This window comes from Muntiacus reevesi, chromosome 2 (genome assembly GCF_963930625.1).
Source record: "Muntiacus reevesi chromosome 2, mMunRee1.1, whole genome shotgun sequence".
NCBI lineage: Eukaryota > Metazoa > Chordata > Mammalia > Artiodactyla > Cervidae > Muntiacus > Muntiacus reevesi.
In genome coordinates this window covers 270,627,415-270,641,553 of record NC_089250.1, presented here as the reverse complement: position 1 = coordinate 270,641,553, position 14,139 = coordinate 270,627,415, and the positions used below count along the sequence as shown (strand labels likewise).

Here is a 14,139-nt window from a genome sequence, read left to right as displayed (position 1 = left end):
GCTGGGCTGGGGGGAAAAATTCAGAACAGGGCCAATGATCACAGGCCGACCTCAAAAGATCAGCTTTACTCACATTGTTTTTTAAAACATCGCATGAAAAGCTTTCAGCTTCGTGAAATATTACAGAAATGTAAATTTAAAAAAATACAAGGAGATATCAGCTCATAACGGTCAGAACGGCCTTTGTCAAAAAGCGTTCAAAACGATAACGGCTGGAGAGGTTGTGGAGAAAGGGGGGCCTCCTACGCTGAGGCTGGGACTGGAAGTTGTTAACAGCCACGATCGAGGACGGGGTGGAGGTTCCTTCAAATTGTGAAAACTGAAGGAATTTACACCTCTCCCTAACCGCTTACAATGAAGGAACTTCAAATCGATTAAAGAGTTTTATGTAGGGACGATTCCTCTAAATCTCTTGAGGAAAATATATGCAGAACACACTTTGACATAAATCACAGCAAGTTCTTTTTGGATCTCCACTCAGAATTATTCAAAATAAAACTAAACTAAAAAAAGGCACCTCATTAACCTAAAAAGGTTTTGCACAGGAAGGGCAATCCTAGAGGAAAGAAAAAGACAACCCTCAGAATGGGAAAGTAAATGTTTGCAACCGAAGTGAAAAACAAGGAATTCATCTCCAAAGATGCAAACTGCTGACACAGCTCAAGATAAAAACAAACAAACAAACAAACAATCAACCCAGCAGGGAAACAGGCAGAGATCTAAACGGACGTTTTTCCAAAGAAGGCATCCAGATGGCAATAGAGCGCATGGAAAGATGCTCAGGACCACTCTTATAGGAATGGCAACTGAAACTCAACGAGGTATCAGCTCACCCCCTTAGACAGCCATCCCCCCAAAGACCTACAGGTTAAATGCTGCGGAGGGCGAGGGGAACAGGGACTCCTCCTGCACTGTGGGCGGGGAGGGAAAGGGGTGGCGGCGGCCCCAAGAAAAACAGTATGGACATTCCTTAAAACACTAAACATAAACTTAGTACCTGATCTGGCAAGGCCACCCCTTGCTTTATATCCAGAGAAAATCATAACTGAAAATGATAGTTGCAGCCCTATTTTCAGGGCAGCACCATTGACAATCTCCGAGACAGAGCATCAACCAAAGGATCCATCAACAGAGATATAAAGAGGAACTCTATCTAAACACTGGAATACACTCAGCCATCGGAACAAATGAGAAAACGCCATTTTCAGGAGCATGGATGGACTGAGAGTTTATAATCCTGAATGAAGCCAGTCTGAGAGGGAAAGCAAACTATCACACACATGGGGAATCGATAAATTTCTCAAATGAACTAATTCATAAACTGAAACAGACTCACAGTGGTAGAAACATAAGTTTATGATTTTTTTTAAAAAAAAGGTTGGGAAAGGGAGACAATAAGAGACTGGGATTAACAGATACCACTTTCTGTCAGATCATCCAAATGAACCTGCTGAATAGCACGAGAAAGCACAAAACAGTGAAGGAAACTATATGGGAAAATACTCCGAGAAAGAACAGGATAGATGTACCTCTATGCGTAACTGAATCAAGTTCCTGTCAGCCTAAAACAAACACAACAGAAATCAACTCTACTTTAATAGAAGATAAAAGTTAACAGCAGTAAATAAACAAACTGAAATAAATAAATGTGACGCGTAAGTAAATGCTGCCGCCTTGTGGCCGCTATTGGTACAACAACGGAGACTCCTGGGCTGCCGGCACTTCCTATTCACCAGGACTGAGGGCTCTAAGGCAGAAATGTCCTAGGTGCGTCTGGGGAAAGTTTCAAACCAGGGCAAAAGATCACGAGGCCGACCTCCGAAGCTCGTTTTACTCACACCGTTATTAAAGTCTTAGAAAAGACAAAGGCTGGAGAAGTTGTGGAGAAAAGGGAGCCCGTCTACACTGATGCTGGGACTGTAAGTTGTTAACAGCCACGATAGAGGACGGGGTGGAGGTTCCTTACACAAGGGGATAGTGAAAGAATTTACATCTGTCGCTAACCGCTTACAGACAAACTCCAAACCGATTAAAGAGTTACCTGGAAGGACAATTACTCTAAAGCTCTAGAGAAAAATATAGGCAGCGCACACTTTACATAAACCACAGCAAGTTTTTTGCTTTTGTTTGTTTTTTGTATATGCTCAAAATAATTCAAAATAAAACTAAACTTTAAAAAAGGCACCTCATTAACCTGAAGAGGTTTTGCACACGAAAGGCAACCGTAAGGAAAGACAAAGCCCTCAGAAGGGGAAATAAGTGTTTGCAACCTAAGTGAAAAACAAGGAATTAATTCATCGCCAAAGATGCAAAGTGCTCACACAGTGAAAGGGAAAAGTGAAAGTCTCTCAGTCAAGTCCGAGTCTGCGACCCCATGGACGATACAACCCATGGAATTCTCCAGGCTGCAATATTCGAGTGGGTAGCCTTTCCCTTCTCCAGGGGATTTTCCCAACCCAGGGATCAAACCCAGGTCTCCTGCGTTGCAGGCGGATTCTTTACCAGCTGAACCACAACGGAGACCCCACAACTCATGATCAAAAAAACACTCAACCCAGTGGAAAAACTGGCAAAAATCTAAATGGACATTTCTCCAAAGAAGGCACCCAGATGTCCATAAAGCACTCTTTCAGGACCACTCTTACAGAAATGCCAATCAAACTGCAACCAGGTGTCACTCACACCCCTCAGAGGAGCCATCCTCCAAAAGATCTCCAAGGATGAAATGCTGCGGAGGGCTGGGCAAACAGGGACTCCTCCTACACTGTGGGCAGGGGTGGAAATGAGTGGGTGCGGCCACAAACGAAAACAGTATGGCGATTCCTTAGAACACTACACGAAGACTTAACACATGATCCGGCAAGCCCACTCCCGGTCTTAGAGTGGGAGAAAATCAAAACTGAAAATGATGGTTGCACCCCTATTTTCAGGGCAGCATCATTGACAATCTCCAAGACAGAGCATAAATGAAATTGTCCTTCAATAGAGAAATAACGAGGAACTTGTCCATCAAAACTCAGTCATCGAAACAAATGAAAACAAGTATTTTAGGAGCATGGATTGACCGAGAGATTTACCAAACTGAGTGAAGCCAGTCAGAGAGGGAAAGCGAGGGATCACATACACGGAGAATCTATAAATTCCTCAGGTGAACTAATTCATAAACTGAGTCAGAATCACAGACATAGAAACACGAGTTTACGATTTTTTTTTAAAGTTTGGGGAAGGGAAACACTAAGAGATTGGGTTTTACAGATACACACTACTTATTTTCAGATAGATAATCGAAATGGACCTACTGAATAGCACAGGAAGTCTACTGAACACACTCAAAGAACCCAAATGGGAAAAGACCCCGAAATATAATAGAATAGATGTACCTTTGTGTATAACTGAATCAAGTTCCTGTCACCCTAGAATAAACACAACAGAAATCAACTCTATTTCAATAGAAAATAAAAGCTAACCATAATAAATAAATAAATAATTGTGACGCATGAGGAAATGCTGCCGCCTCGTGGCCGCTTTTGGTACAGCAACGGAAAATCCTGGGCTGACGGCACTGCACATTCACCAGGACTCAGGGGCTGTAAGGAAGAAACTCCTGCCTGAAGAAAAGCCCTAGGTGTGTCGGGGAAAAAGAGCCAAACCAGGGCAAAAGATCACGAGGCCGATCTCCAAAGCTCAGTTTTACTCACACTGTTATTAAAAATGTCACATGAAAAGTTTTCAACTTTGTGAAATGTTATAGAAATGTAAATGAAAACTGCAAATCAAAAATGTAAAAGGAGAAACGGAAAGATATACCCATTTGGATGCAGAATTCGAAAGAATAGCAAGGAGAGATAAGAAAGCCTTCCTCCGTGATCAGTGCAAAGAAATAGAGGACAATAATATAATGGGAAAGACTAGAAATCGCTTCAAGAAAATTAGATACCAAAAGAATATTTCCAAAAAAAATAAAGAATATTTCATGCAGAAATGGGCACAATAAAGGACAGAAATGGTATGGGTCTAACAGATGTAAAAGCTGTTAAGAGGAGGTGGCAAGAATACACAGAAGAACTATACAAGAAAGATCTTAATGACCAAGATAACCACGATGGTGTGATCACTCACCTAGAGCCAGACGTCCTGGAACGCGAAGTCAAGTGGGCCTTAAGAAGCATCACTATGAACAAACTAGTGGAGGTGATGGAATTCCAGCTGAGCTATTTCAAATCCTAAAAGATGATGCTGTTAAAGTCCTGCAGTCAATATGCAGGGAAATTTGGAAAACTCAGCAGTGGCCACAGGATTGGAAGAGGTCAGTTTTCATTCCAATCTGAAAGAAAGGCAATGCCAAAGAATGCTCAGACTACAGCACAATTGCACTCATCTCACACTGGGCTTCCCTGGTGGCTCAGAGGTTAAAGTGTCTGCCTGCAACGCGGGAGACCTGGGTTCGACCCCTGGGTAGGGAAGAGCCCCTGGAGAAGGAAATGGCAACCCACTCCAGTATTCTTGCTGGACAATCCCATGGATGGAGGAGCCTGGTAGGCTACAGTCCACAGGGTCGCAAAGAGTTGGACACAACTGAGTGACTTCACTTTCACTTTCTTTCACAGACCAGTAAAGTAATGCTCAAAATTCTCCAAGTGAGGCTTTAACAGTATATGAATCGAGAACTTCCAGATGTTCACGTTGTATTTGGAAAACGCAGAGGAACCAGGGATCAAAGGCGGGGAGCCCTAAAGGAAAACGAAAATAACCCTCAGGATAAAAAAATGTTACAACCAAGGTGAAAATAAAGAATTCATCCCCAGGACATGTAAACAACCCATGCTGTTCTCTAGAAAAAGCGGAAGAGGGCAAAGATCTAAAGAAATTAAAATCAAAACTACAAGAACATATCACCTCACACAGCTCAGAATGGCCTATGTCTTAACGTTTACTAACAAAATGGCAGAGAGGACGTGGGGACACGGGGACGCTCCTGCACTGATGCTGGCAGTGAGCTGTTAGCAGTCAGGGTGGAGGACAGGGAGGAGCTTCCTTAAACAAGGGGAAAGGGAAGGAATTTCCTCTCTCCCTAACTGCTTACAGAAGAAAAAATTCAAATTGATTGAAGATTAAATCGATGGAAGATTATTCTAATCCTCTTGAGGGAAATATAGGCAAACACACTTTGACATGAATCACAACACGTTCTTTTTGAATCTATGTTTAGAATAATTAAAACTAAAATAAAACTTTAAAAAGGCATTTTATCACCTAAAAAGCTTTTGCACTGCAAGGGCAACCCTAAGGGAAAGAAAAAGACAACCCTCAGAATGGGAAAATAAATGTTTGCAACAGATGTTTAAAATAATGAATTCATCTTCCAACATGCAAACTGCTTCTGCAGCTCATGATAAAGCTGCAAAAAAAACAAAAAAAAAAACTATCACTCCAGTAGAAAACCCGGCAAAGATCTAAATGGATATTTTTCCAAGGAAGGCATCCAGGTGGCCATAAAACACATGAGAAGATGCTCAGGATCACTTTTAAAGAAACGCTAATCAAAACTGCAGTGAAGTATCACCTCACACCCCGCAGAACATCCATCTTCCAAAAGGTCTTCAAAGATTAATTGTTGCTGAGTGCAAGGGTCATGGAGAATCCTGCTACATTGTGGGTGGGAGTGTAATTGAGTGGATGCAGCCACAAGGAAAAGAGTGTGGAAATTCTTTAAAACACTAAATATAGACATACCACATGATCTGGCAAGCCCACCCCTGGCCTTACACCAAGAGAAAATCATGATTTAAAATGATAGTTGCACCTCTATTTTCAGGGCAGCACTACAGACAATATCTAAGACAGAGCATCAACCAAAGCTCCATCTATAGAGAAATGAAGAGTCTCATGTCCATCTAAACACTGGAATACACTCCAAAAGAATGAATGAATGACATTTTCAGGAGCATGGATGGACTGAGAATTTATCATACTCAGTGAAGTCAGAGATGAAAGAATTATCACTTAGAGGGGGCATCTATATATTTATACAAACTAACTATAAACAGAAACAGACTCACAGACTTAGAAACCCAACTTACAACTTAAAAAAATATATATAGTGGCAGGGAGACATTTAGAGATTGCGATTAACAAAAACACACAACTTTTTATTATATAGATAATGCCAGTGGACCTACCACATAGCACAGGGAAGTCGCCGGATACACTGGAAGAACCTATATGGGAAAAGACTCCAAAAAAGAACAGAAGAGATATACATCTGTGTATAACTGAATACGTTCTTGTAAGCCTAAAACAAACACAACAGAAATCAACTCTACTCCAATAGAAAATAAAAATTAACCAAAAAATAAAAAAAGAGAAAGAGAGATATCAAGGGAACACTTCATGCAAAGATGGGCACAATAAAGGACAGAAACGGTATGGACCTAACAGAAGCAGAAGATAATGAGGAGAAGTGGCAAGGATACAGAGATGAACTATACTGGGCTTCTCCTGTGGCTCAGCGGGTAAAAAATCCTCCTGTAATGTGGGAGAACTAGGTTTGAACCCTGGGTTGGAAAGGTTCCCTGGAGAAGGAAAGGCTACCCAATCCAGTATTCTGGCCTCGAGAATTCGGCAGACTGTATAGTCCATGGGGTCACAAAGAGTTGGACATGACTATTAAGGAGAGGTGGTGAAAATACACAGATGAACTAAACTAAAAAGATCTTGTCACATCAGATAAGCCCGATGGTGTGATCACTCACCTAGAGTCAGAAATCCTGGAGTGAGAAGTCAAGTGGTTCTTAGGAAGCATCACTATAAACAGAGCTATTGGAAATGACGGAATTCCAGCCGAGCTATTTCAAATCCTTAAAGATGATACTGTGACAGTGCTGCACGCAGTATGCCAGCAAATTTGGAAAACAGCAGTGGCTACAGGTTGGAAAAGATCAGTTTTCATTCCAATCCCAAAGATCAATGCCAAAGAATGTTCAAACTTCTGCACAATTGCACTCATTTTACTTGCCAGCAAGGTAAAGCTCAAAATCCTTCAAGCGAGGCTTCAACAGTATGTGAACTGAGAATGTCCAGATGTACAGGCTGGATGTAGAAAAGGCAGATGAGTGAGAGATGAAATTGCCAACATCCGCTGGATCATAGAAAAAGCAAGAGAATTCCAGAAAATATCTACTTCTGCTTCATTGATTATGCTAAAGGCTTTGTGTGGATCACAAAAAACTGTGGAAAATTCTGAAAGAGCTGGGAATACCAGACCACCTGATCTCCTTCCTGAGAAACCTGCATGCAGATCAAGAAGAAACAGTTAGAGCTGAACATGAAACAATGAACTGGTTCCAAATTGGGAAAGGAGTACATCAAGGCTGTATGTTGTCACCTGCTTATTTAACTTATATGCAGATAACATTATGCAGAATGCTGGGTTGGATGAGGCTCAAGCTGGAATCAAGATTGCCAGGAAAAATATCAATAACCTCAGATATGCAGATGACACCACCCTTAAGGCAGAAAGCAAAGAGGAACTAAAGAGCCTTTTGATGAAAGCGAAAGAGGTGAGTGAAAAAGCTGGCATTAATACTCAAAATTCAAAAAACTAAGATCATGGCATCCAGTCCCATCTCTTCATGGCAAATAAAAGGGGAAACAATGGTAACAATGAGAGACTTTATTTCCTTGGACTCCAAAATCACTGACCTGGGTGACTGTAGCCATGAAATTCAAACATGCTTGCTCCTTGGAAGAAAAGCTGTGACAAACCTAGACAGCATGTTAAAAAGCAGAGACATCACTTTGCCAACAAAGGTCTGTCTAGTCAAACCTGTGGTTTTTCCAGTAGTCATGTATGGGAGTGAGATTTGGACCATAAAGAAGGCTGAGCGCTGAAGAATTGATGCTTTTGAACTATGGTGTTGGAGAAGACTCTTGAGAGTCCCTTGGACAGCAAGTCCATCCTAAAGGAAATCAGTGCTGAATATTCATTGGAAGGGCTGATGCTGAAGCTGAAACTCCTGTACTTTGGCCACCTGATGCTAAGAGTCAACTCATTGGAAAAGACCCTGATGCTGGGAAAGATTGAGTGCAGGAGGAGATGGGGGCGACAGGATGAGATAGTGGGCATCATCAACTCAATGGACATGAGTTTGAGCAAGCTCTGGGAGTTGGTGATGGACAGGGAGGCCTGACGTGCTCCAGTCCATGGGGTCACAAAGACTCGGACACGACTGAGCGACTGAACAACATTGCGGTCTCGTGAGAGAAGAAGGCATTGTAGAATGTGTAAAGAGTCTAGCATGTGACTTCCCAAAAAGCTTTATAGAAAGCACCTTTACTGTAGTAGGCAATAGCTAAAACCCAGATCCTGAGATCTCTATCAGAATAACACTCAGCCAAAAATAAGGGTGGACCTCTGTCTTTATGAGGAGGGCAGCATGACTTTATACCAGTAAAGTTAGAGAGTGACCACTAGTCTAGAGCGAAGGAGGCAGAGAACTCAAGAAAGAAGAAGGTTAGAATCATGTGAATCATCATGAAGCGTTCTGTCTGTACTCACAAACTCCCATTTATTCCTCGAAAGCAGAGATCATAGGATGCAGGAGACTCCAGGAGACATTCTACAAGTGAAGGAACCCAAACCCTGAGGGTAGATAAGGGATCCTGGAAGGAAGCTATCCTCACCCAAGCAGGCCAGGTTCCAGTAGTTTTGAAACATCACGTCCCTGGACAATTCCCACTAACCGAGGTCCAGGCATTCCCATTCCTCTTGAAAGGTTGTTGCTGAACCACAGAAGGCGCCAGGATTCTTGGCCTCCGAAGAATTCTATCCGGGGCCAGAGATGAGGTTTGATCACTCAGAGCTTTTGTGTAATAGAGTTTTATTAAAGTATAAAAGAGGTAGAGAAAGCTTCTGAAATAGACATCAGAAGGGGGCAGAAAGAGTTCACACTCGCTAGTGTTGGCAAGGGAGTTATATACCTTTTAATTAGTCATCACAATGAATCAAAAGATGTCTGGAGGTTGTAAAGATCTTACTAGACCCACTCCCATAATTTACATTTTAAGATAACAGGTTTTCAGAAGTTTTTCAGGAAGGAGAAACTGTCATCAAGCAGGATACCTTATTGTTGTATAATCCCTAATACAGTTTAAACTGAGTTATGTAATTGATGAAGACTAAGGAATGTAGACAAAAAAGTTTGTCCTTTCCTCCTCCTTGAGAATTCCAGACCCCTCTCTCCTTGGGGACCCCCGGACTTCTTATCAACCTGCCTGGCAACTGACTCTCTCACTCTTGAGTGAAGTCTATGGCCAGACCCTGGAATGTCAGCCGTCCCTGAAATACAAAGTACATACGCCATGTGACTGTGGGAAATCTTCGTTATGTGACCCAGGATGAAAACAGCAAGTTCAGAGAACTAGTTTTTGAATAAGAAGAGTGTCTGATGTTATACAATAATATACTTTTTTACATAGCAATATGTGCTACCATATTTCTAACCTGAAGAAAACAGGATGACATATGATCCACAAAGCCACCTGGGCTTCCCTGCTGGCTCAGACGGTAAAGAATCCGCCTGCAATGCAGGTGACCTGGATTCGATCCCTGGGTGGGGAAGATCCCCTGGAAAAGGAAATGGAAACCCACTCCAGTATTCTTGCCTGGAGAATCTTATGGAGAGAGGAACCTGGCAGGCTATATAGTCCACGGGGTCACGAAGAGTGGGACATGACTGAGCGGCTATGATTCATTCATTCATCTGGGAGAGAAATCATTAAATGTGATCAACTGAGGCATATTTACTTTTGAGGATTTTCCTTGTGTTCCACAGAATAAATATCAATCAAAGCAGGAATATTTTTAAAAAGCACATTGTGATTCAAGAATTCTAGGGTGGGGCCACAGTTTTTCATCTTGAACAAGCTTAGTTTTAACTAAATATCTGGTTGATAAATGGTCATTGTGAATAGCACGGAGGTAAAAGAGCCATGGCTGATAGCCATGGCATCCAGTCTCATCACTTCCTGGCGAATAGATGGGGGAGCAGTGGAAACAGTGAGATACTTTATTGTTTTGGGCTCCAAAATCACTGCAGATGGTGACTGCAGCCATGAAATTAAAAGACGCTTACTCCTTGGAAGAAAAACTATGACCAACTTAGACAGCATATAAAAAAGCAGAGACATTACTTTGTCAACAAAGGTCTGTCTAGTCAAAGCTATGTTTTTTTCTAGTAGGCATATATGGATGTGAGAGTTGGACTATAAAGAAAGCTGAGCGCCAAAAAATTGATGTTTTTGAACTGTGGTGTTGGAGAAGACCCTTGATAGTCCCTTGGACTGCAAGAAGATCCAACCAGTCCATCCTAAAGGAGATCAGTCCTGAATATTCATTGGATGGATTAATGCTGAAGCTGAAACTCCAATACCTCAGCCACCTGATGTGAAGAATTGACTCATTTGAAAAGACCCTGATGCTGGGAAAGATTGAAGACGGGAGGAGAAGGGGACGACAAAGGTTGAGATGGTTGGATGCTGTCACAGACTCTACAGACATATGGTTGAATAAGCTCCAGTAGTTGGTGATTGTCAGATGTGCTGCAGTCCGTGGGGTTGCAGAGAGTCGGACACAACTGAGCAACTGAACTGAACTGAAAAGAGCCAGGTAAGAATTCATAGTTATTATTGACCTTTATGCGCTTTACAGATTTTACAGATTTAATAGATTAGTAAGCAGAGAAAACAATCCTTTTGATTATTTTTGAACTATAAAACTTTCTAACAGTTTTTTATTCTTTAACCTTGAATGAGCCACATAAATAATTTTAGAACAAAAATATTGCTATTCAAAATTGTTTGGAATATTTGATCAAATATTCAGAAAATGGTAGAGCTTGGGATTTACTTCAATGGATCTGAGCTCGATTGTATATGAAATGATTTGTCAACACAGAGACCTGACTGAGAGACTGAACTGAACTGAACACAGAGGCCACTCTAATGGATGTTTTACCAGTTGAGGTAACTGGCAAAAATATCAAAATGAGAAAAAATGTCATATACTGTTAACATTTTCATGCACACAAACATACACTATTTGGGAGAAAAATTATTCATGTTTATAAAATCAGGAATAGATTTCTGTGGTTAAATCTTATAATTTATTTGTGGCAATATTCTATATTTTTAAAATACATTACAGTGCAAAAACACATAATGACATAAAATAAATTAGAGCTCTTGGTTCTGAATCTTTTATTCCTTTGAAAATGTCTATCATTTGTGTTGAATTATATTTTAGATTTAACAGTTAAATATGCATAAGTAATAACATTCTTGTAAATATTTTAGAAAATACAATGATGTGATAAGAATTCTGTCTGGAAAATGAGTGTGGAATATATTACTAATGGAAATGATCAGACCTGGGCTTCAGTGATGAAAACCTTCATTCCCCAAATGCAAGAACCTGACTAAACATAGGTGTGTTCATTTTCCAAAGAAAACAGAACTAAGAAGGCTTGGTTTGCTACATTTATTTTGGCAACTTATACACATCCCTCACTAAATCTTTCAAAAATCATTTTTAAAGACAAAAAGCAGGAATATTACAGTTGCAACATCACAGAAACTCCTGAACCAGGAAACATGAGGTGTAATGGGATAAATGTTAGCAGTGATCTGAATCCTGAAAAATATGTTTTATACAAAATTCACTTCCTATATAACTTCTGTGTTCTGAAGCCTAAGACTACACTTAAGAGTGAGTCCTTCCTGCCAAAATGGAGAAGGGTCTCCATACTTTCCTCTTTCTTTTCGCCAAACTTCCTGTGGAACTTTGGACCACTGGGGTAATTATATTCAAAAGGACAATTTCTTAATCCTGTTCGAAATGTCTGAAGTTGCATATACATGTAAATTCATCACTAATCTCCCCTACTTCTCTAAGATCCCAAGACTGAACCACATGCCAATGGGAATCTCAGAACCTATGCCTGCCCATGTTGATCTCTCACAAAGGGAATATTTTACCAGTTGAAATCACTAATTCAGGTTGGAAATTCATCATGCTCTATAGAAAGCCAGGATACAAACAAGGGAGACAAGGTTCTGGGACACAAGGGAGAAGCGGTGTAAAGAGCGGGCCCTCACTATGATAAGAAAAGGAAAAATTAAGAAGTTGATAACAAACACCCCAGGCAGAAAAATTAGAAGCTGAGAACTAAAGGTTTGCAGGTTCCCTCAGTCTAGGCATTTCAGGAGGAAAAGCAGACACAATCCCAGACCCAGGACAGGACATGTAGCTGAGAAGCTGCTTTTTCCTCCTCTTCTTCCTCCTGCTCTGCGTCTTCTCTGGGGATGTTATGCAGCGAACGTATCTCTGCATCTTGAGAAAATACCTTCAAAGGCATCCGCACAGCTCTTGAACCTGCAACTACTTCACCACTACAGACAGAAGGACCTTGAAAAGCTGAAAAGACCCACCTCTCCTGTCCTGTCTCAGGAGAGATACAGGAACAATCACTTCCTACCTGGAGACCAGTCTGTGAACTAATTTCTTGATCGTTCTCTCCTCAGAGAGAGTTCCTAATACTCTGTTCACACAGACAATGTGAGCTGACTGACTTCCCGGTCCAAATCAGCTAGACCAACCCTGCGGCCTCTCCTTGGACTGACGCCGGGCCTCAGCTCTCACAAATGGACCAGGAGCCGCGTCCTTAACCCGGGCCTCCCCTTAGAATCCCCTGGAGAACACCCTACACACCACACTGATGCTCCCACAGGACTGAGAGAACTCTGTGGGGAGGGCACCGGGGAGGTTATCACTTAACTCTGGTCATGTGATCTTGATAGGAAACCGCGTTGAAACCACTTAAAAGATTCTTTCTGAACCATTTCAGTGAATATCAACCCCTCGAGGTCAGGTCTCCACTCTAAGAAGTTATGAAGCTGCAGGTCTGGAGTGGGGCCATGAAATGAGTCTTTAGCAAATTCCGTTTGTTCTGATGCTTCTCCCCCCAAACCCACACTCGGGAGCCCTGAGCTTCAGCCCTCACACTCAGCACAGCTGAGACCCTTCAGGAGGGGAGGGTTTAGGGCAGGAATTTCTTAGGTCAAGTTCAGGACCAAGCAGAGAAAGCTCCAGTACTTGGGGTTCAGGCCTTTATAAGAGACCCTGGGTGAACTGCTGTGGGCTCCTCAGGCTGAGTGTGGATGGGTCCATTCAAACCAAGGGGAGCAGGAATCTGGTGAGCACTGTGAGGGTGTCATTGAAGGGGGGAGCCTGTGAAGTAGAACCTGGGGTTCAGCAAGACTGCTGATCACAAGGTGGGTGGTTGTCTAGAGCAGGTGCTCACAGGACTGGCTGGCGTGAGTTCAAGGAGCTGTAGATGCTGCTCCCCAGACAGATGCTGAGGCACCAACAGCATGGAGCAGTTCAGGGGAGCTCTCAACATTACTCTGTATGATCCTGGTTGGAACCGTCACAATGTCCCAGCAGTTACAGAAAGGGGAAAGTACAATGGAGAAATGATGGGAAATATCCAATTATTTGAGGTGTAAAGGTAGTAAGGAAACTAATTGTTACAGATATCATCCCTCTGTGCTAACAAAGAGTTTATTGTTAGGTATTCTTCCCCGCGACTTTAAATCGGTAGGTTGACACTTCATTCATTACATTCCGGCTTTATCACAAGAAACCATCAGTTTTATTAACATGTAATATCACACATAAAAAGAATAAAACCTTTTCCAATCCATTCTGTAACTGATTAAATACAGATCGCAAGCATTAGCAACGATATTCATTTCTCTGATACAATGATCTCAGAACTGATTTCTAAGGTTATAAAATGGAGGCTAATCATTTATGAATGAAACAAGATGTACACTAATTATATGACTTTTCCGAGAAGGGTTTTCCTACATTTCTAGGGTATCAGAGGTATCTTTATTTGAAACATGTCAACGAATATTCATGACATCTGTTGATATTATAAAGATACATCAAGAGTTCAGTGAACTGTCATTGTATTTCCCTTCAAATGCAAGTGACATAACTATTGAAAATGTGCATCTTACTTTAATATGTGGAATTACTCCCTAAACACTTACTTCATGGTGACCTATAGGGATGTT

The 14,139-nt window shown here is 41.6% G+C and overlaps 3 pseudogenes; 1 reads left to right on the top strand and 2 right to left on the bottom strand.

The window, feature by feature from the left end:
* LOC136157574 (zinc finger protein 678-like) overlaps positions 1–14,139 on the bottom strand; it is a 322,340-nt pseudogene that overhangs the window by 120,901 nt on the left and 187,300 nt on the right.
* The window catches only part of LOC136157581 (zinc finger protein 724-like), a 322,253-nt pseudogene that overhangs the window by 121,959 nt on the left and 186,155 nt on the right, over positions 1–14,139 (top strand).
* Positions 1–14,139, bottom strand: part of LOC136157579 (zinc finger protein 43-like) — a 37,754-nt pseudogene that overhangs the window by 20,336 nt on the left and 3,279 nt on the right.